Source organism: Microchirus variegatus (assembly GCF_963457635.1).
Source record: "Microchirus variegatus genome assembly, chromosome: 15".
NCBI classification, from domain to species: Eukaryota; Metazoa; Chordata; class Actinopteri; order Pleuronectiformes; family Soleidae; genus Microchirus; species Microchirus variegatus.
The window spans coordinates 25,348,945-25,374,754 of record NC_139816.1 but is presented as its reverse complement, the minus strand read 5'-3'; the positions used below and the strand labels follow the sequence as shown (position 1 = coordinate 25,374,754).

Here is a 25,810-nt window from a genome sequence, read left to right as displayed (position 1 = left end):
ATGTTTTCCAGCCCAACCCTGGTAACAGTTAAGATATATCTTTTTGAAATTAAAATGTTTCTAGCAAGTGATTGGTAAAGATTAGGGAATATCACTAGCAGTAGTATCTCCACAGCTGAATGTACAAAGGCATGAAAAAAAGAAAAGAAAAAAGAAACCTCCCTTTTCTCCTCCACCTCCAGCAGATGCAGCCTCTGCATTTCAACCGTCTTTTTTTCACTTTTAATTCCCCCCCCTCAATGTGGACATATGATCTCATTGATATTAATGAAGCGAGACCATGAGGTGACCCAAACCTGACCCCGGAGAGAACACACAGACAGAAAGACAGATGGGCAGCAGCGACCAGCAGCTGAGCCCCACACTGACCCAAGTGACACAGGGGGAATCTCATGTGTAGGTCCATGCAACCTACACAACACCATGGGTTAGTAGAGGGAAGATAGAGAAACCTGACTTAACTTACAAGGTAGCTACTGGCAGGAATGTGCAGTAGTCTTTAGTTTACTGTTGTAAAGTATGTTTGCAAGTGACTGTAGCTCAATGGTAACACAAAGTTGTGGGTTTGCTTCCTGCCTCTGATAGTCTACATGCTGATGCATCCTTGGGCAAGACACTTTACCCCACATTGCTCCCGATGGCTGTACCAGCAGCATGATAGAAAACATGCTGCACATGATGGGTGTAGTGAATGTGGTGAAACTGTGGAATGTGAGTGAAACTGTAAAGCAGCTTTAAGTGGTCATCAAGACGAGTATAGACTGCTATATACAGTAAATAGTAGGGCTGGGACATTATCATGATTTTGCAGTATGCCGAGAATTACGATGTCTTATAGTGATATATAATCATATTTTTCAACTGAAAAAAAACATTTGTCAACCATTAAAACAAAAGATTCAATCTATTCATCTACCTCCAGAAGTTTGATTTAAACTTTGTTGGCACATTTCTCAGTTCTTTCTCTGGCAGCACGTCTCCATCATTCGTGTTTATTTCTGCCGTCTTCCCTCCAGCCAAAATCTTGCAAGTCACACAACAGCTATAGGAGCAATTGGCACAATGTAGTGGACTGAAACGTCACTCACTGTTTTTATTCTAATACAAAAAAGGTTCATGTTTACATACTTGGTGCCTCACAAGCAACTTTTCGACTTTCTCCCCACCCCTCGTAAATACAGACCATTTACCACTTACACAAGAACATCACACACAACAGAGTCCATCAGTCGAGTAATACACATAATTATGCAACATTTAACACAGCATGCTTTCTGTAAAACACAGTGAAGCTTGTGTCTGACAATGAAGCTGATGCAAATCATTTCAGACATTTGTATGAGCTTTAATATGACGACATGTTGGCATGCAAACTATTAGATTAGCATGCTTCAATAACTAGTCATGCTTTGTTTTCAGGGTAAATTTGGATTATTGTTCACTGCATATTGGCAAGTGAAACTATGCAGTGGTGAAACACTGTGCAGGGACACACAAGAGAGTTTATGCACTCAGACAATGACGCTGAATGAGAAAGCATTACTTCATTTATTAATAACTCACCACATACACACATCCTATTGATTAAGCAGTTCCATAAGCTGATGACTACACATCTACTACACATTGACTAAACACAATAAGTGCAGACTATTGAATAACTTTTTATGGCACTGAATGAGATGAAAAACAACTGCTTGTTTAGTGAGCCAGGCAACCATATTTGATTTACAAGCCTGGTATTTTTATTACTTAAAAAAATAAAATAAAATAAAATAAAATAAAAAATGTAATGTGGACAGGATGTGGTTCTTTCAAAGGGGTTTTTCCACTGACATATCACAGCAAAAAAGAACAACCTGACCTGTCCTATGTTATACTGGACGCATGTGCCTTTCCTATTGTGACAAGGTGAATTGTACATTTTCATTAAATTAACATTACATTTATTTCTACCAGCATGCGCTGTCAGTAAAATATTCTAAATTCAATAACATAATCAAATTGTCAAAAAACAGGTTATTCAATAAAGTGTCACTGGTTGGTCCTGAAAGGAGCAAACACAGCTGTGTGGATGGCAGAGAGTTCACAATCCAAGTTCAGGAACAATGGATTACACAGTGAGCAGTCTCTAAACTCCCATTTGGAAATACTTTGGAATTTGGTCAGTCAACATCAAAATTGTGGAACCTCTAGATAAAGTCAGTCTGTACGAGCTTAAAGGGGACGTATGCAAAATCACCTTTTCAATCATTTAAATCATTATGTGGGACTCTGGAGGCCCTATCAGTCAGTGTGAAAAAAGATGACTCAGTGTTTTTGTGGTCCTCCTCAGTCGAAATACAGGAGATAAAACATGCAATGTTGACTTCCGCACTCATTGAGACGCCACAACGCGCTAAATTCCTGGAATTGTTGTCTCGCGGAGCTCCGCTTTGTCCGAAAAACACGCAATAGTGCTGGCGAGGGCACAGCAAAACACTGTTTGAGAAAGACCCTTTTTAACAATGCATATCACATGCTATGGGCTGTAGCAATTGGGGCCAATCTGACATACGGCAAAAGGCAGGGTAAACACTCGACAGGTCAAAACTCCATCACAGAGTCAACAACCATTCACTCCTACAGGCAATTTAGAGAGCTCAATTAACCTTCGCTTGTTTTTGGACTGTGGGAGGAAACTATAGTACCCAGAGAAAACCCACTCACACAAGGGAGAACATGCAAATTCCACACGAAAAGGCCCTTGGTTGGACCGGGTCACACTTCCCAACTTTTCACCGTTTTTACCCATTTTGAAAAGGCTAACTCACTGGTTTCAAGATATTTTTTTATTTTTTTTAATGACGGCTGAAAGACTGGGGATCACACATTTAACGACCACCTGATGAGGGCACACAACATGATTTGTCAAACCAACTGAAGTCAACTGAACGCAGTGACACATACAGTCAAACTATCACCAGAGAGTCAACAAGAGTGACAGAGCGAAGGGTAAACAAACATGGGCGACCATTTTGTCATCCATGACAGGTATAGGTGAGGTCATGGAGGAGCCGACGTTGGCGTCGTAGTTTAGATATTCCCATTACTTTCTGTTGTCACCTATTCATTGGCTGTTGGCAGCACTTACTGATAGCATCCAGAGTCGGCTAAAAAAATCAAACATGTTTGATGTTTGATTGCTGAATGGAGCAGAGTCTGCTGTACTGTATAAAATTGTGTCACCATCTTTCAGCAACGGTGCTAGTGTCTATGTAGCTGTGTGTTCACCATTCAACATATTTAAAGCAAATCAGACTTTGGTCATAGGACTGTCAAGTCCTACAGTGTGTGAGGACACATGACACTGTAAATAAATGGGGCAGTGGCACGGAATCATTCATGATCACTTTATATCACAAGCAGACACACAACTTGACCTTAAAGACTGCAAGTGCAGCACTTTAACTGCACAGCATACACTGACTGCACACACAGCTGTTAGAATAGAAGCCTGCTGGCACAGTGACAGCAGCAATGATGTCAACAATAAACACTTCCCAAATTATCAGCACGCACAGGTCAACCAGCAACCAAATACTCCATATTTGTCATGGTTTGTCTGTGTGTGTGTGTGTGTGTGTGTGTGTGTGTGTGTGTGTGCTAAGCTTTCCGTATTAACCATCTCCTTGACTCTGATTACGTACCATTCCAGGAACCCTCACAGAAGCCATTACAAAGTCATTAACTGCTGTGATTTTTCCCAGCGATTACACATGCTTTGTACCTACGCGTTCATGCACGACTGTATGAAGCAATGCCAAGTGCAACGAAAGGTCAACAGTTACAATTTGACCTTTGTGTCAAACATCTTATACTCTGTTGCCTCGAGTTAAAGATGTTCGACATTCTCCTTTCACTTGGAAAGGTAAAGCAGGTCTTTGACAATGCAATTTGATTTACGGTATCATTTTTAAGTCAAACTTAAGATTTCAAAAATGATAAAGCATTACTTCATGATCAAAATGCTACTCTATATATAAAACTACTTTATATTCTACTGCAAGGATGATAACCTCTGTAGGTAGGCTGGTAGGTAGGTAGGAAGTTAATTCAATTTCTGTATGTGCACAAGGACATATCTTGCGCAGTTGTACATGAATAAATGTGACGCCATACCATGGGTTTTTAAATTCTTATGGGTGACGTTACGACCGGTTGCCAATTGGGCTCCAAGAAAGGCTTTGGCCTGCTTTTAGAGTCAGAGGAGCATTGGAATAGGGTTGCAGGGTAAAACTGTTGATGATGGAGTTGATAGTGACTCTGTATATGTTCGTTCCTTTTTAGCCACAGAGACCTGCCCTCCTGTTTCTTGATTAAATCAGTGCAAAGCATCAACGGTAGATGTTGAGAGCCTTAACAGAGCCTGTCAGAGTAAGAGAAGATGATAGGGTCAACTGAACATCTATTTGACTCCTCCAGAAATTGTTACAGCATTGTTGGTTTGTGCAGGCTCTAGATAAAAATCTATATTAAAATATTTTCCTGTAAGCACAGATGTCTGTAAATGGCCTGTAAAAACAGGTCTGTGTGCAGCAGGTTGCACAAGGCAGTTTGTTCAGTGCATAAAAATAAAGAAGCATCAACTATTTAACATTAACCTTGTAGTTAAAAGTTCTCTTTCTGTTTTATTTCAGGACATTGCAGATGAAAAATCCAAATAATTAATAATTCTCCAGTTGTAGAAGTGTAACCTAAATATGGTGGATAAAATATAACTCTGGAATACAAACAACCTTTACAAATTTCTAAGACTAACCCAAAGCATTGCGGTGCATGTCTCATCTTAAGCCTTTCTTTCCTGTGTTTGCACTTTCTGCTGGTAATTGAACACCAAACCTACTCCGGGCAAGTTATTACATGCAATTATCAGTTAGACTGTTAAGACGGCGTGAAGTTCAGCGAGAAATACAAGCAGCGGTGTTTACAAAGAGATCAGTCGAGGTTTGAGTAAAGTAGTTCAACGGCTTATGGCTGTTGGGAAAGTGTGTGTATGATGGATACACTTGAGGCAGAATGGAGGAAAGAGAACAGGATGATCCACTGACAAAAGACCTATTTTATCTCTTCATCACTTCTAATTAACGCATTCCACCACATTGCTATACAGTACTCTGGACAAAGGGCTCATAACTGATTAAAACAAGGGTGTGTGTAACCCCATTTCCTGGTACCCCCAAGTCATTTTGCATGAGGTTTGGCTGCTGGGAATAGGGGAGAGGATAGGGTTGAAGTGTGGTGGAGGGGGAGGGCATGAGTAACAATGCCTCACTGAGTATCCCAGAGTGGTGTCCCGAACTCAAAATGTGACCCACCTCATTTAAATACCATTTGAAGTACCATAAGTGACAGGACACTAACAATGCAATGACAGAGGTTATGTAAGGACTGTGGATCACTGTGTGACTCTGTTGAATGCAAAATTCAGATGCTCCATTCACTGTTCCTGTAAGGTATTTGCATGCAGGTCAATTCATGTTTGAATGTTCTGGGCTGAAAGACGTTTCGTCCAGACAATATTTAGGCAGAACTTTGACAGGCACTAAAGCAGCACTGATCAGCAGCATCCTACACATACCTCTCCATCTTCACTCTCTCCTCCACATTCCCAACATACACACACTCTGACATATAGTCAGCACTTCCTCCTCCACTCGAAGACAACCGTATCACTTTCCAGCACAGTCTGCATCTCATCCCTCTGCTGCTTTGTCAGTGAAAGAGAAGACATGGAAAGGGAGTTTGAGAGATAAGGATAAAAAACAAGTTGCTTGAGCAGCATAATAACTTAAAGCGTTTTCAGTAAACACAGCACTTTTTCACATGTCTTCATCCACACCAAACCCCAACAAAATGCTATATGCCAGGCTTGTACTTGTGTCTATTGTTGCTACACCAAAACCAGAGACACAGACGTAGCACACGCACAAACACAAACTTCCTTTATATTTGTTCAAATAATTATTCATTACAATGTATATGATCACAGAAAAGAAAGCCAATGGTGACTTAAAGAAAATAAAAGTTATCATACAGCGAACAGACCAAACAAACTCCAAACACAAGAAGAGGCAGATGACAAAGATAACCGACAGTGAATGATGCAAGCACAAGTGAGGCAGGATTATAACACAGCAAACTAGCATATTTGGTTATCCACATGGCTTTTTGAGATGTTCCCCCTCTGGATTGTTCCAGGGCTCCCAAAAAGCTATTTCCATCTGGATAAATGCAGAAAAAAATTTAAATACAGTGGATTCTGTGTTTGTGTCTATGTTCTTTGGCTATGTGATGCCGATTTAGAATGATTTGATTTCAAACACCCCATAGCCAAGTGCCAATTAATGTCTTAAATGCAGTTAAAACAGTGGAACTTTTAAATATTGATGGATATCCATTACCCCAAAGCCATTGCCAGGTTCTTTCACACAATGGTGATACAGCCCATTAGCTCCACCTGACTGTCTGTGTTTTCCAGTATAGCAGTGTTTTGTTCTTCACTGCACAAAGGAAGTATTTCTTTTTTATGTGTTTAGCATAAAACTTCTGTCACCTAAAATTTTGTTGAACTTGACTGCCATTATTTTTGACCTCATTCAGGGCAGAAGACTCATACTTCTGATAGTACTTAAACCTGCGATTAAGCAGAAATCAACAACTTGCTCATGAACTTTGCAAATGATAAACAAACCAGCAAAACTCTTTTTATCTGATGTCAGTGGAAAGAGAACAACGTCAGGACTGAGTTTAGTACCCTTTGAAAACATGAGGGATAAAAAACCAAACTCCATGTAAGCCACAAATCCACAAAAGAGTAAGCAGTACTGTAACACACTGATACTACTTTCCTGTTTGTGGATAACATCGTCTCAGGAATTCCCTCATGCTGTGGCTGAAAATCTCAAGATAACGTTTCATAAGTCAGCGGAGTTGTACCTGGCTCCTGTCAGCCTGCGAAACTGAGGAAATGCAGTGCTGAGAAATTAGCAAATTAAAATGGAAATGTAACCTAATCTAGGCTGCACAGGAGGGGAAAAATGATAAGAAAATGTCCCTTTCTTTCCACATCTGGAGTTATCTAACTTAAAATAAGAGGACTGCATTTAGCTGTCAGTGACAGGTGAGTTTCAAAGCGCAACTCCTCACCAGCTGAGCTAATGGGGGTGACAAATGACTGAGGTCGATTTGTTAGTCCAAGTCCTACCCATAAATAATACATTATTGTGCGTGTTCAAACAAACTTTGGATATGCCTGTCTTAGAAACTCTGAGCATTGTGTAACAATTTGTGAGTAGTAATATGAAATGCAAGATCAGACTCCAAATGGCTGTAAATTACTTTTCTTGACCTCCTGAAGGGATTTTGAATTTCATTTTACATAAGAGACTACAGTGCATTTTATTTAATTTGTTTTAATTTCACGTTTATTTTACCGGGATAATAATAATAATCCCACTGAGATTGCAAATCTATTTTCCAAGGGCGTCCTAGCCAAGAGGCAGCAGTAATAAAAAACTCTGACAACTCTTGACAACAGCCAAATTACAATAAGACAATAACAGACATTATAGAGCCTAAAGACAAAAGCCTAAAAACAGTGACAGTGTTCATTTTAAATTCATTCTGAAGGACTGAGAATCTAAATCACTGGTCTGATTTAGATTCTCAGTCCTATTTTGCAGTTTGAGGGTGTTCTGTAGATTGTTCCAGTCTGAAGCAGCACAACACTGGAATGCCTTTTTTACACATTCTGTTCATACACTGGGGATGGAGAGTGTGTATAAAAGTCCTGGGAGCGCAATGAGTAGTGTCCATCAATTGTTTGGTGAAAATGCATATTCAAGACATCCCTATAGTCCAGCACAGGCAGAAATGTGACAGAAAAAAGCCCTTTCTGGGTCACAAAAGAGAAACATAAGTTATTTCTGAAACCAAATATGAGTCTCAATTTCTTCACAAGACATTCAACATGTAGTTTAAAGGTAATAGAATCATCTAATACAATACCCAAACAGTACATTCATTAATGGCCAATTAGGGAAGAGTTTGTGGCCTCCTTTTGGATTTAGAGAACAGCATATGTTTAGTCTTGGTCTTCAGTGAGCACCATGTGCTATTTCATCTTGGATATTAATTTCATACACTACAGACGCTTAGCTCACCGTTTGTTGATCCCTCCCTCATGCTGAAGTTGCAACACTCAGCAAAATCCACTGCTACTGCATCTGTTTGGAATATAGTTAACGCTGTGCAGGGCCATGACAATTAATAACACATGGTAAGCTCACACAATAAACGGGTTTGAAACCCAAGCCAATGGAAACTAGCTGACCTTTCTGCTTTAGCTTTAACACATTGGTCAGCGGCAACAATTAATAACTGATACTGGGGATTATTTTGATAAACATTTGATGAATTGATTTCTTTGGACAAGGACATAAACATAAAACAATCAAAATGTATCTGACTTCAGTTTCTTGTGTGAACACTGAATATCTTGAGTTTGAGGACAAAACAAGACATTCAAAGATGGTGTGGTTAAAGGAACATTGATTTACATTTATTTTATTTGTTTAACAGTTTAATGGACCAAACAACTAAGTGATTAGCAGAAAGGATAACTGACAGATTCATTAATGATAAAAAATAATCCTTTAGTTGCAGCCTTGGAGAGTCGATTAGACAAAATAAGCATTTACCAAGTCACATACGATCAAGTAAAACCAAGTTATTTGAAAAAAGTCTATTGAGACTTTGATAAAGTGACACATGGATTTCATCCATCATCAACTCCAGGTTAATTTGTAACCTTAAAACTGACATGCATACTGCTGTAACTTCACCTAATTCATTGACAACAGTATATCAGCATATTGTTGTGGTGTATGATACACAATAGTGGTCGGCAGATATTGTTTGTTTTATGAGATGATATTGATACCAATGATTAGCTAATGAGGCTAATAACCCATAATTAGAACGGAAAAATGTACATTCCATTTGATAATGGATTCTAATTAGGAATAATAGCATTTATGTAATTACGTTTAATTGAATTGATTAATAATATTATTAAAATAATATGCAGACATCGATAATTGGCCATCGGAAGGGCCGATCATAAGTCAACCCCTAATACGCACAGTCAGGTACTCAGGTTTAATTTCTACAGCACATGCAGCATCAGCCAGTCTCAGCCTTCTGTGTTGTCTCTCCGTTACGTGTAAATATACCCAGAACAACTTCTGGACTGAGATAAGTGTGAGGTGTGTGTGTGTGTGTGTAAATCAGATGTTTTACATTTATCTGCCAACACCCTGTCCATCCACAATCCACAGTCCATAAATGTTTCAAACACTCGTGGAAAAACCTGGGTCATCTGAGACTCAGATTGATTAACAAAGCCGCTTGTATCTACTCTGTCCTTCTTTAAAGATTAATACACACTGTTTACCTTTCGTGTGTAGCAGTAGCTACGGCCTTTCCAGAACAAAGTGAGCTGCAAACTACAGATAGAGGTTTCATTTTGAATGAATAACCGCAAATTAAGGCTAAAGCTTATACCATGAGACTAAAGTATATTAACTAAGTTATCACCTTTCTTGTAAAAATCCTTTTGCTGCTCCAACTCACAGCAAAATCCTGTGGCACTGATGATGATATTTTACATGACTTTTACCACTGTTTCCTATCAGATCAGCAGCCATAAATCTGCAGCCATGTTTTTAAGGGGTAATTAAACCCCCTTTTCTGATGCAAACTCCGTCCAATCACCTGTTTTTCGAGAGTGGAGAGGCGCGCAGGGGGTGTGGTCTGGTAGTGAAATGTGATACTTGGTGAGACGAGTCTCTCATTTGCTCACACTGTGCTTCAAGTGACGGATAGAGAAAGGCAACAAAGAGACAGGAGGATTCTGGGACAAGAGGGTGATGAAAGTGTGTCCCAGAGATGCAAGAGTGGACTAAGAAAGCCAACATTTGAACGCAGTAGCTGATGTTTGACCAGAGAGGCAGTAGATATGCTGATTTTCATTACATGTATAATTTCAAGACTAAAACTGTAAAGATTTACAACTGGATCTGCAAATAAAATGACTAGATACCCATATACACTGGTTTTTCACCAGAAAAGAGAGGTTTAGGGGTTTAGTGAAGGCCATTGTAGGCCTTTACAACCAAGAATCACCTAGCAAGTTCATGAATTTTTCACTGCTTTATCCTCTCGAGAGCTGGAGCCGATCCCAGATGACGCAGGACAAATACTTTAAATCCTTAGCACCATACTCAATATTTCAGTCCTTTAAAAAATTGTGCATTTCTTAATATAATTTCTCTATCTTTATTTTCTTTTCAGGTGTAAGGTTGATCATTTGAAATTCTGGTGCTTTAACACCACTTTAACCATGTAAAGAAGTGGTGTGTTGCACAGTGACCCACTGGCACACAATACTTCTCTGTTCACCAGATGCAAAATGATCCAGTCATCACCCTCTGTGCCACCCCTCCACACCCCGCCTTTGCTATCTATATCAGCCTTTCTGTATCAGTCTTCCCCTGACCGGCACAGAAGCTGCTGATGGTCAGTCAGATTAGCATCCAGCCGCTAAAAGGACGACTCCTAAACTGACAGAGAAAGAGCTGCTTTGTCTTTATCTGGTGCCGATGACGCCGGAAGTAAGAGAGGAAACTGGGGGCACAGAAAAAGCTTTTACAATAAGCAACTGTGAGTGACTGGGTTTCGAAGAGTATGATATTGATAGCTATGATGCATTACATCACATTAGACCTCTCAAAGTACATAACTTACAAAACTATTCACAAGAAGCATAAGTTTATTGCTTGTTACAAATCAACTACTCAATTAAGATTGCATCAAACAAAACGATAACCTCAGGCATAGAAATTCTCCATTTCAGTGAACAAGCAACAAGCTAAAAAAATGGAAGAATATGGAATATGGAGCATCAATGTACACTTACTGTACGTAAATGGACACCACTGACAGGTCCCCTTTGTGGACCTGGCAATTTCTATCCATCTTTGGACTGAACACGTGAAATTAAAACAAGGACATTTATTTGAGGTATAAGCCAGTAATATTATGTCAAGCCAACAAACTCCCCATTAACATCCATCCATTATCTACCACTTTATCCTCCAGTGGAGGGTCGTGGGAGGTGCTGTACCAATCTCAGCTGACATAGGGCGATAGGCGGGGTACACCCTGGACAGATCGCCAGTCCATCACAGGACCACATAAACAACCATTCACCCTCACATTCACGGTCAATTTAGAGTGACCAATTTACCAAATCCCCATGTTTTTTTACTTTGGGAGGAAGCCGGAGAAAATGTTCAAACTCCACACAGAAAGACCCTTGTTCCAACCGGGGCTTGAACCCCGGTCTTCTTGCTACAAAGGCAAGAGTGCTAACCACTACACCAACCATGCGGCCCCCCATTAACATCCTTTTAAAACAATTGTTTTTGTCTTTACTTATTGTGTGATCAAGGTGATAAAAAATGGTACATCTGTTTTATTCCAAGATTTCGAGTTAACACAAAACTTCACCACAACATTTTAATATGTATACACTATCTTTGACAATTAAGGAAGAAAAAAGAAAAAAAAAGATTCTGCTGTTAAGGAGGACATATCTACTAAAAATGAAAACTGACCACATGTACAGAAAATGATAGACCTAAAACTTAAATGACAGGATGAATAACAATTAGAATAGTGTAATCTAACCCTATATTTCTGAGTTCTGATCCATTCTTCCACTGTGTGTGACAGAAATACTTTTCTAGTACTATTCTAAATAAAAACTTAATAGACTATTCCCAAATATGGATAACTCAGATGAACACTATGTGCTCATTCCAACATAGCTGATGCAAGTTTTAGTTTGATGAATAACTACAGAAGAATTTTTATACTTTGTCCAATGTACTCGACCAAATCTTGATTCTTTTCCAGAGAGGTGTTTCTTAAAATGCCAAAATGGGTCAAACTAACCTGTATTGTAATGAGTCAATGCTGTGGTATGATGTCCTTATCTAGACAAACGTTTGTGAAATTTTACCATTTAAATTTACATATCAATCAGGCCGAAGACTCACACTTAACTACACAGACACAGGGTCAAGAACATAATTCAAACAGGCTTCTGCTCTGAAGACAAAGTGCTGCTAACCACTGCACAGAAACTGAAATGCGTAAAATATTAATACCATCTTTTAGGTACAGGCATGAATATTCAACTATTAAATTATCCATTTGATTATAAAAAAGTATTTCCATAAATGTGCCTATTAGGGTTGCAATGATTAGTAAACAACATTGATTAAAAATGTATCAACCGGAAAACTTAATATCAACATGTCATGAACCTGTTCAATTAAAACACTGTATCTTGCAAAACATGTTCAATAACTGCAGGATGTGCTGGAGGCAGAAGGTCAACTTATCCCATTGTATACACCAGGGGTGCCCAAAATGTGCTATAGCAGGTAAAGTTAAGTTGTGCTACATTGGCTACAACCACAACAATGTGCTTTTTTTTCCTCCTCTGGTACGCCTGCAGGACTTCACACTGAGGGCTTGGTTAAATCCCTAACTCCATGTTTGCTTTCGAAGGTCGAGATTGTAGCGTCGTTTCGAGATCGACACCCCTACTGCTATCTATGCAATCTTGAAAGAATACTGACAGGCTCACTACATTTTTTTGCAAATTATAAATAATATTTAAATGCACCAGCATGTATTGTCTTTCAAAAGTATATATTTCTCTACTGAGTTTTTATGTTGTGGGTTGTTTTGATTTCTTTTCTTAAAACACACTATATAAACACATGTCCCCATTCACCATAAACAAACCCTGTGACCCAGTGGACCTCGAAACCAAACCGCAGCTCCACCCTGCTCAGTGAATTTATTCAAACTATTCAAATCCAAACTGACTCACAGTCTACATGACACTGCAGTGACATGGTAAACTACTCTTACAATAGACATGCTGCATGAACCCCACATGCCTTCTCTTATCAACTCCTAACAATTCAAAGCAAACTATAAATATCACACTTTAATTTCATCAAAGCCAAAAAAAGCCTCCGCTCCAAGGCCTTTTCAGAGGGTTACTTTGCAATTAGTGGTCAACTAGGAGCCAAGTTAGCAGCAGAGAAGCCTCTCCTTTGATACAAGGGTATCATACAGGCAGCCGGGACTGATTACAGCTGTTAAAACTTAAGTAAAAGCTTAAGTAAAAGGCAAATACAAAATTACACCTGTGGCAAGTTTAGGTTCAAATTACAGAAGCTATACTAATTCTGCTACAGTGTTATCTACGACTAAAGATGGGTTTGAAAATTTTATTGCTGTTGCTTCTTTAATCCAAAACTGATTAGTACCCAAGTAACCGGGCACCTAGTAATTTAGTATAGCACACTAAAATGGGCTAGAATGGGCAGCCCATGGCCAAGAGAGTCCCCACCAGGTTCCTAAGAGAAGATTGGTTAAATACAGAGAAAGAATTCCCCTAAGGGGATTCAAAAAGTATATAAAAAAATAAAAACATGCAAATAATTTAAAAAAAAATATCACCAGTATGACAAAAGCGTATATCAAAAATAATGGAAACTAATTCCTGTAAATACAGAAAAACAAACAACAGACAAGACATATTATTTATTATACAGAAATACACAGTGAATAAATAGGACTATACCAGTCAAACACAGCAGACATTAACAGACTGATGAACACACCCAAACAGACAAAGACATCAGTCATCCATCAGGAAGGTTGAAAAATGTGCAAACAATGTTTCTGTATGATTTTACGGTTTGTGCGGCTGAGCATTGGAACACGACTCTTCAGCTGATTACACAGAAAAACATGTCTACATTCAAGGAGCTGCTGCATTCAGACTTTTCATCCCATTTTACAGGCCTATTTTCAAGGGATGAGCTTCTACGAAACGATACTAAATATCCAATACTGGTCAAAATCACTGGATCAGATATCAGAAAAGACAAATACGCAAACTCAAATACAATCCAGTGATACTATGCATGCTGCAAAAATGTAAATAAAAACCAGCAACAATCATGTTGTGGACTGTTTCTCCTTTATGAGATTAGAACATTTGTACCACAGTTCGAGAATTGTGTCTTGGAAATATTGCATCATCTACTAATGGCACTTTTCCAGCATTTCCAGCACTACTCAGCTCGACTGTACTTGGTCGCTTGCCTAGGTTGAGGAGGTATAGTAATAATGGAAGAGTGAAAACTGAAACATTAGAATCAGTTAATTAAAAAGGTAAGTTCAGGACTTCCTTCATGACCAAAGTACAGAACTAAAATATGGCGAAACAGGTTGTGATTCTGCTCATGATTGCCCTCCCTACCAAGTGAAGGTACTGTTCTCAGTTGAAGCGTAAGCCTGACCCAGGGCCTTTCCATTCCAAACTGTACTGTACTGTACCAAACCGAACAACAAACATAGCATAATGGGCAACTTCCATCATACAAAAGTACGTTGATTGACAGCACAATACAGTACACAGTCTCATTACCAGTTTAGATAGCTCACAGTCCAATCTCCTTGACTACCATCATACTGAGTGAATGGTTTTAATCACATAGGCCACATCATCAAAGAGCGATGATTGCATCATAAACGGCTATAATAGGCTGTTGTGAGGGGGTTTTCACAGTCTAATTGCTCTAATTGCTTTCAATGAGCAACAGGGGAATAGGCACAGACTGGGTCTATACTGTTCACAAGATGAATGGATGCCTGTCCAATACATGCACACACAAACATAAACACAGAGGCTGCAGAACATGTTTTCAACTTCAGAAACAAAAGTGTGTATTCACACACAGAGTGAGAGAGAGTGAGGCACACAGGCCTCCCTTTGCTGACATTTTACTTGTTGTAGGCTGCAGTCGAAAGGCAAATAGGGGGCTGAGAAGAAAAGGCAAATTAAAATTCAGCCTTACGGGCCTGCAGCCACAAGGAGGTAGCAAGAAAACACAGCAGCAAGTGTACAGAGCCACAGCTGACACTACTTGAGTCGCCCCAACACACAAAGGTGGGGATTAAATGAGTGAAAGCCAGTGTTGTCGTCTGAAAGGTGTCCTCACCAACTGAAAAGAAACAGACTGCTGTAGAGAAATCCCTCATTCTGAAGGGCTCAAGGTCTCTGCAAGACCCCACCCATCAGAAAGATCCGAGCATACCAACCTACTCTGTCTCCTGTCTCATGTCAGTCATCAAATCATTGCTTATACTTCGGCAAGGTCATGCATGGAAAACTGTATCTGGCAGTATGCAGGCATAATTGTCATGATTTAGCAAACTTGATCAGATTAATGAAGAGGTTATGATGCATAAGAGCAGTAATCAACGCTTAACCATCTGCACTTTCAGATGGTTAAATGATTGCATATGATATCAAACACTGCAGCAAGAAGGCCAAGTGAGGTCATGTGGTTGAATGATATTTTACCTGGAGGTGATTCCTAAGATCAAGGCAGCAGTAGAGAGGAAAGGGGATCTAACGAGCAAAACAACTAAAATTGGGTCATTTTCATTCCTGAATGTTACTTTCCATGTTTATCATGGCAGGTTTGTGTGCAATGTTGCAATAAGCACATGAGAAAAAGTACAATTTCCCACACAATAAAAGTGGCCACATATGTTCACCACAGCAAAAAGAAAAAAATCCTTTCACCATGTACTTGACCATGTTTTTTTTTTTTTCAATTCAATATCAAATAGGGTTTTTTTTCATTTCTTAACCAAGAACCCCCAACAATTCCAATTGTTTCCTTGGAATACACTATAAAGTCATTTAAGAGCTATTTTAGCTCACTCAGATACTGTCACATTGAAATTCATGCACATATAATAAACAAAAAAAGACCCCCACTGTCAAATAACAAAAATGGATGAATTTGGAAAGTTTTACTGAACCCCCCCAGCAGTGTGCCACAGACCCCTATATGAGAACCACTGGTCTAAACCATGTGACCATTAAATGTGCAATGCTTGCAACAGACGAAATTGCATTGCTATGTGATATGAGCAAAGGTTCCAACAAAGAGCAGATGGTAGTGACATCAGTGTTCTTTCTTTCTTTCTGTGTGTGTGTGTGTGTGTGTGTGTGTGGTCTACATCTTCAGTCACCAAGGCAAGAAAGGAATATATGAAAACAGTCACAGGATCAGTGTGTGGCATCCCTGCTCCTACATATCAACACCAGCTGTTTGAATATTGCAACCTCATGGTGCATTAATGTAGCACCGGATACCCATCACTCTGTGGTGACATCATGCTGACAGAGCATACTTGAAGCTGTGGGATCAAATGACAAAGATGGCTAATTCTTTTTCACTCAGTGGCTTACTCTCAAATCGACTGCATTTGATTACAGTCAGAGAAGTCAGCCTTGAAGTCAACTCTCCATCGCCATGAGGAACAAAGGCATAACTTAAATAGCAGAACTACACAAATACTCGGTGGTTGCTGTGATTTACTGAACAAAACCACCAACAAGTACACACACTTTTGGTCTATTTTGGTTCTGTTTCGCTCCCAGAATGCTAAATTATTCACAGGGCTGCCCTGAGTGGAACAGTGGAAGAAGGGAAGATAGTAATGCTAAAGAGTGGCCACGCATGGAAAACCCTCATAAATAAAACAGCATTAGACAAATAAGCTTGACATCAGTGAAGTGAACTCCCCCTTCTCTGAGAAAAAACAGCGAGTTGTCTTTCAACTAAAAAGGTTGTGGGTTTGATTCCCGGCTCCACTAGTCTACATGCACTTTTCTGTGCCGGCACAGATTAAGTGATCTGAAATGTGCACGTAGATAGTATGAAACAGTAAAACAGCTTTGAGTGGTCATCAGGACTAGAAAAGTGCTATATAAATTCAAACCATCTACGATATGTATGGGTAATGATTCGATAATATAGTATTCAGTATGTTGCAGTGTTCTGTTTGGTTTTCAAGAACAAAAACTATACAACACTATTTGTAAACCTTGAGTCCTTCACAGAGCCAGTGCTATGGGCGGGCCTCAAGACCTCACCTTTATTTGTCTGACACTTATCATGAAATAGATTTGGCCATCATTTTTTACCATGATAAAAACATGTCATATCGTGATACAATGTCTGTGGTGACAAAAAAAAATGCAATAACTGTATTTTTTGACACAATAACATGCATAAAAATAGGCCTTTCATGAAAACACTGAACAAAACATCTAAAATGATACTAAACGGAGAGTCATTTGGGAGCAATAAGAGCCGAGCCAAAACAGCCAAATCTTTGAAAAGGGGTGTTTATCTAATGACGCTTTTCCACTACCAAGTCCCAGCAAAAATATTTATAATTAACTTAAGTCACTACTTTGTGTGCGTCGTGTATAAAACAAACTGCCGCCATGCTATGATGACTCTGCCCACGATGAGAAGGTAGTAGAGTAATGGAAAACCATGCCAAGTCGAGCTGCGCTGTGCCATGCCGAGGCAAGGTGTGCTGGTACTGCATAGTGGAAAAGCACCATAAGGAGTAGGGTAGTGACACTAGCAGTATTTAAGCGAAAAAGTTACACACTGGAGCGGTCCTCTTTTAGTCCCTCTACTTTCTGTATCAAATGATGACCCCCTGCGAATCAAGAGGGCAGCGTGTCTGCACAGTGAGCGTGGCATTTCATGTACATGAGCTGGAACAGAATGCAACCAGCATCCGGTGTCTGATGGCCATCATCTGCGAGCTGGGCTCATTCCGGCGCAGCACTGCAAAGGCTTAGCTGGTGCTGAGAGAAACCCTACACCTCTGTGAGGCAGGCAAGAGGCAAAACAACACTGCATCACTACTGGTGATGCTTATCAACTGTGTCCATGCCAAGTACATGACTTTAATCTCTCTGTCTGGGATCAGCAGAGCAGCAGGAGGCTCAAAAGTCCCCTGTAACCTCATAACAGAGATTAGTGATACCATGGAGTAGATGTGATTAAGCATAGAAAGAATAGCATTGACAAATGAAATGAGGGGTTTGGCGAGTGAGAAAATAAATGAAATATGAAAAACAATTTGATGAATGGAAGGATGACTGGATAGACTCATTAATATATTGCCATATATTCTGATCAGTTCTCCCCCAACATAGAGTGCATGTACATGAACACTAAAAAACTGATTATTATCTGGTTATTCAAGTGCTCATGTAAACGGAATAAACTGATTTCATTATCAGTTTATTGCCGTTATCGGTTTTTGAATAAACCGTTTAACACACCTAGGTTTCTGTCAATAATCTGATTTCTTCTTCACATTTGTTAGTGTAGTTCCTATACGCTTCTTTAAAATAACACCATCATGTTGCAGCTCTCAATTTTACCAAACAAAAGGACAACACTGCACAAGTGTAAGCAAAGAAAAACCTCAGACATGTAATAATAAGCAGTGCATACATAGCTTTGATCCATCTGTCGTCAAACTTTAGAACTGGATTCAGCCACAACTTTTAGTCTTATTTAATTTGTTGCCAAGTTTAGCAATTGTTGGTAGTAAAAGTATGTTTACCTCAGTTCATCAGTGGGCAGTGCTGAGCTCAGAATCCATGACTCAAAGCTTTATGATGGAGCAAACTCACTCACAACACACCACATAAGTGATACAGAGTGAGTGAGTATTAAAAGCAGCCAAAGCACTATCGCAATGTCTCTTTATATTCTCTGGCTCCAGGAGGATTTTAGTTCAGAACAGTTGCGGAATGACTGCATTCCTTTATTTGTTAATGCTTGCACTGGAGCTAATATAGAAGACGACTGATTGTCGTGGTTTGTCTTTAGACAGGCCACATCTTGTGATTCCGCGTTAGCTGACAGTCATCCAAACTAATGCTCAGATTAAGAGTCTTAAGCCACTGTATCCTACCCACCCTTAAGCTCCAAGAAAATAGCCCGGCCATGAACAGTGCAGTGGCTTTGCTGACAGGTTCCTCAGCAACACAAACCAGGCAGTTGCAATGACAGGGAGTGTTTGTCTCAACAAGCAGGTCACGCAAACTAATTTTGAGTCGAGCCTTGTGTACATAGCATTCCTGGTTCCCACACCTTCCTCCCTCTACTCAGTGACCCTCCAAGCCAAGAACAAAACCCTGGGAATGCAAGCTATGTGGCGCTGCAGCACCAAGACACCTGTTCAGACAACCACCAAGAGACAACGTCTCTGTCTGAGCTGCTACAGCTGACCATAGAACTCACACAAGAAATTCAAAAATGGCTACACCTCCCAATGGTGGTGACTCTGCAATGGAATTTGGATTATATCCAAACTGTACTCAAAAAAATGGAAAAACTGATATAAGACCTGTCTGATGAACGATATTTAGTCATCAGTGGGTGAGTTGTTTTCACTGAATTTTTCCTCTTCATTTCTTGTGCGTGTATGTTATACGTTTGATTTTCAATTTATGTTGTTTACCTATTTAATGATGATATCAACTACGATGATAATAACTATAAAACCTGTATACAGACAAGTAGGGCACCACCTAACTAGTTCCCTATTGATAATTCAAATGATTATTTTATTATCTATAATCTATTAATATAACAATGAATTTATGTCATGTCTTCCTTATGGGGACAAAAATCAAGTCCCCGTCACTTAGATTACTACAATTTTAAGGTGACATGTTAAAGTTAGGCTGATGTTAGGGTTAGGGCACTAGTGTGTGGTTCATTACATTGTAGTGTTGAAGGTGTTCAGAGGGCTCATCTGCAGGGATGTCTGTATCACCAATAATCGCCATTTTGGAAAAAAAAAAGCCAGGGCCGATTTTTTTTGTGCCAGTCCAGCCCTAAAAAAACACTTGTAAACAGTGGCACCAGCATCATCCTGTACAATTAAATATGATAAATATGAATATGATGTGTCGTGCCTGTCATGCATGACATCACAGTCACGCACATAGATGCGCAAACATTCTCCACTTTACACACCAAGCACATCAAGGTGATAATACATCCATCAAAAAAAAAATCCTTTGGAGCATTTGGGCATCATGTCCGACCTGGACACCGTAGGCTTCACTGTGAGGTGCAACCAGTTTGCCACTGGTGCAAAAAGAGGAGATGCTGCAGGATCGGGAAATCCTACATTTAGAGAGTCGTGCTGACTTGTTATTACTTCCCTTGGAGAAATGGTCATGGACTTTAAGGCTCTGGCCGGAGGGGAGCTGGTAATACCAGTATCGAGTGTGGTATCTCCCTTGATGCGTTTGATTACGCTGAAGCGAGCACAATGTTAAGTCCCAGCACAGCAGGCGGAAGGTTCATTTAGGGCACTGAGGGCAGGCTACAGATGGTCATCCAAGTACACTTTGATATTGTGATTTTCTAATTCTGTATGCATCGTTCTTTGCCGAGACTGCCTTGTTTTCGTGGACTCCCTCCGCTGTCAAAAATGTAATCGAATAAAGTTCTGTGCCCGACAACTTTAAGCCCTGTTGATGGGATAGTTTTTGAAAATTAAATACCATTAGATGAAGAGATGGGGCCGATCCGATCCAGTATCAGTATCAGGTTCCAATAAAGACGTAACTGACGTATCGGAAATATCGGATCCAACTGTAGAGATGTCCCGTCCGATAAGTCTGCTTTAATGTTGTCTGCTGAAATGTCTCCACAAGTGATACCCGACTGCTCTGCTAGCAGGCTGCAAAAAGTGGAATGGATTTCCGATATGGAGGCTTGTCTCAATGATGCGCGGAGTGATGATGCGCGATCCATTCAGGAAATCCATTGCACAGTTTACAGCCAGCTAGCAGGCAAGCATGATTGACCAGGAGTTAAGAAAATCAGCTCGCCTTGCAGGTCCTCTAGGAAGTGAAAAATAGTGGATCGGTGCATCCCTAATTAGATATATTCTATATTTCATAATCAAAATTAAAATGACCAGGGCGCAAACCAGCGACCTCTTGCTGTGATGCTGTGAAATAATTTGGTCAATAAGCACAGCAATCTACTAAGCCATCAATCTGTTGAAGTTGAATGTAGTCTTATCTGCTAAATGCTTAAATGTAAACGTTATGGTGTAAGCCAAGGGTAAATACAATGCGTCATCACAGAATGACACCGTGACGTTGTGGACATCTTCATTTGAAATCCAGCTCAATCTAAAATCATCAGATGACTCACACCTAACTTGGCACCACGTGCATAAAAAGAAACTGGCAGTGAAGAATCTGTGAAATGAAGGCATAATGGACCCGTCATAGACTTTTCATGAAACTAAGCTGCTGGCCTCCTGAACATAAACCAGGGATTATAAAACCGAAACACTTATAATCAAGGTCTCCTGAGAGACTCACCCTGCACAGCTGGAATTCAAAGTCAAGGCCTCCCACCTTTTACTAAGCAAGGTTTACAAGAAGAACTAGGCTATTCCCGCTGTCAGCAAAGGAGCTCTCCAAAACTACAGAGTAACCACAGAGTATTCTGAGTTTACACAGAAAAACGATGGCTCTCTGGAGATTCCCCCACTGTGGCATTCAGATACATGGGAGAGAAGGTCATCTCTCATTTTCTCACAGTCACATCACCATAACAGTGCTAGCAATGAGCTCAATAGTAAACAATACGGGAGAGTATATGCATATCACTGTACACAAAAAAAGGTACATTAAACAATCTTGTTATGCTGTGCAACAAAGCCATTTTGCTTTGTGGTGGATGATTTCTTGTAAAGATGCTAATTTAGCTTTAAGATACACAAGCCAATAAACAACTGAGGGTTTTTTCCTCACACCTCTCTCATATGCTGAATGACAGCAACGAATATGCAGAATGCCACAAGGAACAAATGACTCCATGCAATGAAACATAATATCATTTCTGCTTGCAATAAATTATTACTGACATCTTGGGTCTGTCTGTGTTTTTACCACATAAAGAAGCAAATAATATTGTGGCTTTTGAAGGGTTTATGTGGCAATTTCATGTTAAAGTATACACACACATCAGCCTGAGACTATATCATATGCCAATGCCTCAATTACATAATAACTGGGGAAAAAAATGGTGCAACATCATTATGACATACAGAGTTAAACGGGGCTGTGCTAGGATGTGACCAAGTGCTGAGTCTCCCAGAGTCCTTCTAGCTCAGAGGTTTGTCACTGTCAGCCTGTGACAAGCTCCATGTCACCACATACAACTTTCCAGGCCACAGGGGGTTGAATGCTGCATTCCATTTTTAGTCGGAACTTGGAATTTCTGAGGTCGGGGCTGTTCCTGCACTTGAATTTCCAGATCGAAACTCTGAGCAACCTCACATACCCTGTGTAAGGATTCCAAGATGGCTGCACCCACACAAACACTGTTTCTTTTATCGTTTATATCACTTCTGTCATACTTGTTTCACAGTAAATAAGTTGTATGCACAGTAATGGGTTTTTTTAATCTGTGGACATGTCGCTACACTGTTAGTGTGCCAAATACTATGTAGAGGTGGTTATCGACTGGTATTGGTAACAATGACATTTGCGTCATGTTTTTTTTCTATGTTTTATGAATGTGTGAGTGAATGGGTGAATGGCAAAACTATAGTGCAGATTTCCTCACTCCTGGTCCTGAGGAGCCACTGTCCTGCATGTTTAAGGTGTTTCCCTGCTTCAACACACCTGCTTCAAATAAATAGGTGGTTATCAGGCTTCAGCAGAGCTTATCGACTTTGAGCATATTTGAGCAGGGAAACATCTAAAGCAGGGGTCTCAAACTGGCGGCTCGGGGGCCACATGCGGCCACCCAATCAATTACATGCAGCCCCCTACTTAATATCATGTTATAATGAAAACATGGCCCATGACCTCACCATCTTTTAAACACAGTGTGTAGCTGAGGCACAGCTGCCAGCGAGGTAATAGAATATAGTATATGTTTCCTATCAATGCTTTTAATAACAGTAATAATTAGACATTTGGTCATAATTTTCCCATTATTAAATGTATCATATACAACATTCAATTACATATAGAAATAACGCTTGTTTGGGCCCGAGCCACGGAATGGCAGTGGCCGAAACGGCTCCTGGTACGAATTGTAATTAGTTATCCACACTATTATTTAAGTCATTTAAAAAAAAAATTCTGTTTTTTGGTATTAGTACATTCATTTTACATCATAAATAGTATTATTAAGCATCTGTGTGATATCATGATGCAATATTGTAAACAGTTGTTTTTTCCCACTTTTTGTTCTCCATGCCGGCCCGCTCTTGACCACAATAGATGGGCATTGGCCCCCAGGTCATTTGAGTTTGAGACCCCTGATCTAAAGCATGCAGAACAGTAGCTCCCCAGGACCAGGAGTGAGAAACCCTGCTGTAGTGAAAAGCTGCAGCTTTTAATGGTCATCGGGACTAGAAAAGTATTCCCTCAGCTTCCCTGTCTTCTCTCTGTATTCTGTATGTGAATTTCATCCTTATTCCTTCATCCACCCTCAGTTTTCAAACCACACTTCCCTGTGTAGTCCAGCCACATTACACTTCATTCCCTGAGTAGTACCATTGTATCTCCTCTACATTCCCTCATGCGATCTGTATTCCTTGAGTATTTTCCTCAGTATTCCCCTATCCACCCTTTGTGGAAACGGGAATCCCCCTGTACTCCCATCTACCCTCTATATTCCCAGTGTATTCCCCGTACCCCACTGTATTCTTTCTACATTCCCCAGCCTGATGTCTGCAATCCCACTGTACTCCTTCAGAACTCCCCTGTCTAGACTCTATATTACCTCTGTATTCCTGCTCTATTCCCCCCTGGAGAAGCGTCTCATTGACACACTGTACATCCTGGATGAGCTGCTGATGCGTTCAGGGTGTGGGTGTTTTGTGGAACTTCAGAGTTGTGTCACGAGGAAGTTGTGTCAGCGTGTGCTCCAAAGTGCATCTTCTAACCGGCTGTACCTTCATTTGGTTGAACGCCACACACTCTCTGGAGTGACACCGTGTCGAGTGAGAGCCTCTTGGCTTTAACACAGCCTCACAGCAACATTATGTCACTTTCTTTCACTTTGATATGAACTACGAAGACAAACGAACTCGCTCAGTAAATGTCACTTTGACACTATGGACCTAAGCACGCTGGTGTGACACGCTGTATTGTAGCTTGATATTCTCTATTAAAAGCACTTTAATAACATTAGAAACTAACTGGAAATTCCTTGTACGTTGCCAAATACAGTACAACATGTTGGTACTCACTTTGCATCGGAGGTCGGTGTTGAATGACTTCTTGCTGTGTACTCCAGTGGTTCCTTCGAGAATAAAAACTTGACTTAGGTGGCAGACAGAACTTGAACCAAAAGAGAGCTATCCCAATTATTTTTTTTTAAACTACTTTTTCTCTCTACAACTCATCCACGCTCTCAATGTCTACTATGTGCTGTAGTCAACCTTTCAAAATGTAACGCCTCGGCTTCACCGCAGGACAAATACAGCGCCCTGTCCAAGCACTGACTTGGAAACGGTTTGTTTGTAGGTTTGCAGGGATGTGACGACACATGGCTGATCTTAGATCTGCACCGGACAGAGCGTTCAACGCACACAGAGGCGTTGCAAATAGACCGCCTAATCTCTTCTCCCATTGGTGACTAACTCTGCAAAGACGAGCCCTAATTCACTGCTGCCTTTTCATTGGTTAGTACTACTGTCAGTCGTCTTGTAGCACCGCCCCTGCAAGTTTTCCTGCCTGTGTACGGGAGAAAGTAAGACATCCACACCATGACAGCACGTTTCTCTTCGAAAAATAAAATAGACACGCTATTGTCTATTGTCTTTGAAGTATTCCAAATATTCATTTTGAATAGTTAATTTCTATTTGATTTTAAGAACCTAATTTGGGACAGTTGATTCAGCATGAAATGCATCTAATGTGTTTGTTTGGTTTGTTTGTTTGTTTATTTATTTATTTATTTTACCGCCTGTCCCTAATTTCGAAAATATATTTAAATCAAACTTGAATCTACACAGCTCTCTCCCTCTTTATTTGTTGCTCTTATTATTAGTAGTAGTAGTAGTAGTAGTAGTAGTAGTATCATTATTAGTATTATTATCAGAATATAAAGTATTTATTGCCATTGTACAGGTACACAGACGTTACACTATAATTGTTATTGTTATTATTATTATTATTCAGGTAAAGCCGGTAAGAGAGTGCTGCTTTTGTACGAAATATTTAAAAAGTGATTTGATAGCTCCCTCTACAGGCAATGTTAAGAAACAACAAGTGGCCAATGATCTGAGAAGTCACTTTTTCGAAGGACACTGGGGGATCTTACCTGAAAATATTCTAATAAATTACTTAATACATAAAAATATGAGTTGCGATTGCTGCTGTTGGTTCAGAGTTGTGTAATCTGTCTAATCACCGATTATTAATGATTATTAAAGCATACACCCATGGAAAGAATCGAAGACATATGTATATGGACTCACAAAAATCTATTCTGTGTGAACTTGTTCCAGAAATGTGCTAACAATGAGAGCGCCCCCTGACATGCCCTCTTGTCCCCACATTAAAATGCATTGTGTGCCAAAACGCTGAACTGCAGTTTCTTTTGTCCTCAGCCTCGGATCTGATGTGGGACTTTATTCTCCAGGGACAATGGAGCCCAGTAGCCCTTTCCTGACAGATACTCGCCCCTGAACCATTGATTCAACCACAACATGTGAATAG

The 25,810-nt window shown here is 40.0% G+C and overlaps 1 protein-coding gene across 1 annotated transcript in view; it reads right to left on the bottom strand.

Moving 5' to 3' along the window:
- The window catches only part of mpp7a (MAGUK p55 scaffold protein 7a), a gene marked incomplete at its 3' end in the record, with an annotated part of 145,049 nt that extends 120,580 nt beyond the window's left edge, over window positions 1-24,469 (bottom strand). Inside the window, exon 1 of the mRNA XM_083901285.1 lies at window positions 24,337-24,469. The remainder of the gene's footprint in view (window positions 1-24,336) is intronic.
- Window positions 24,470-25,810: the final 1,341 nt, after the last annotated feature.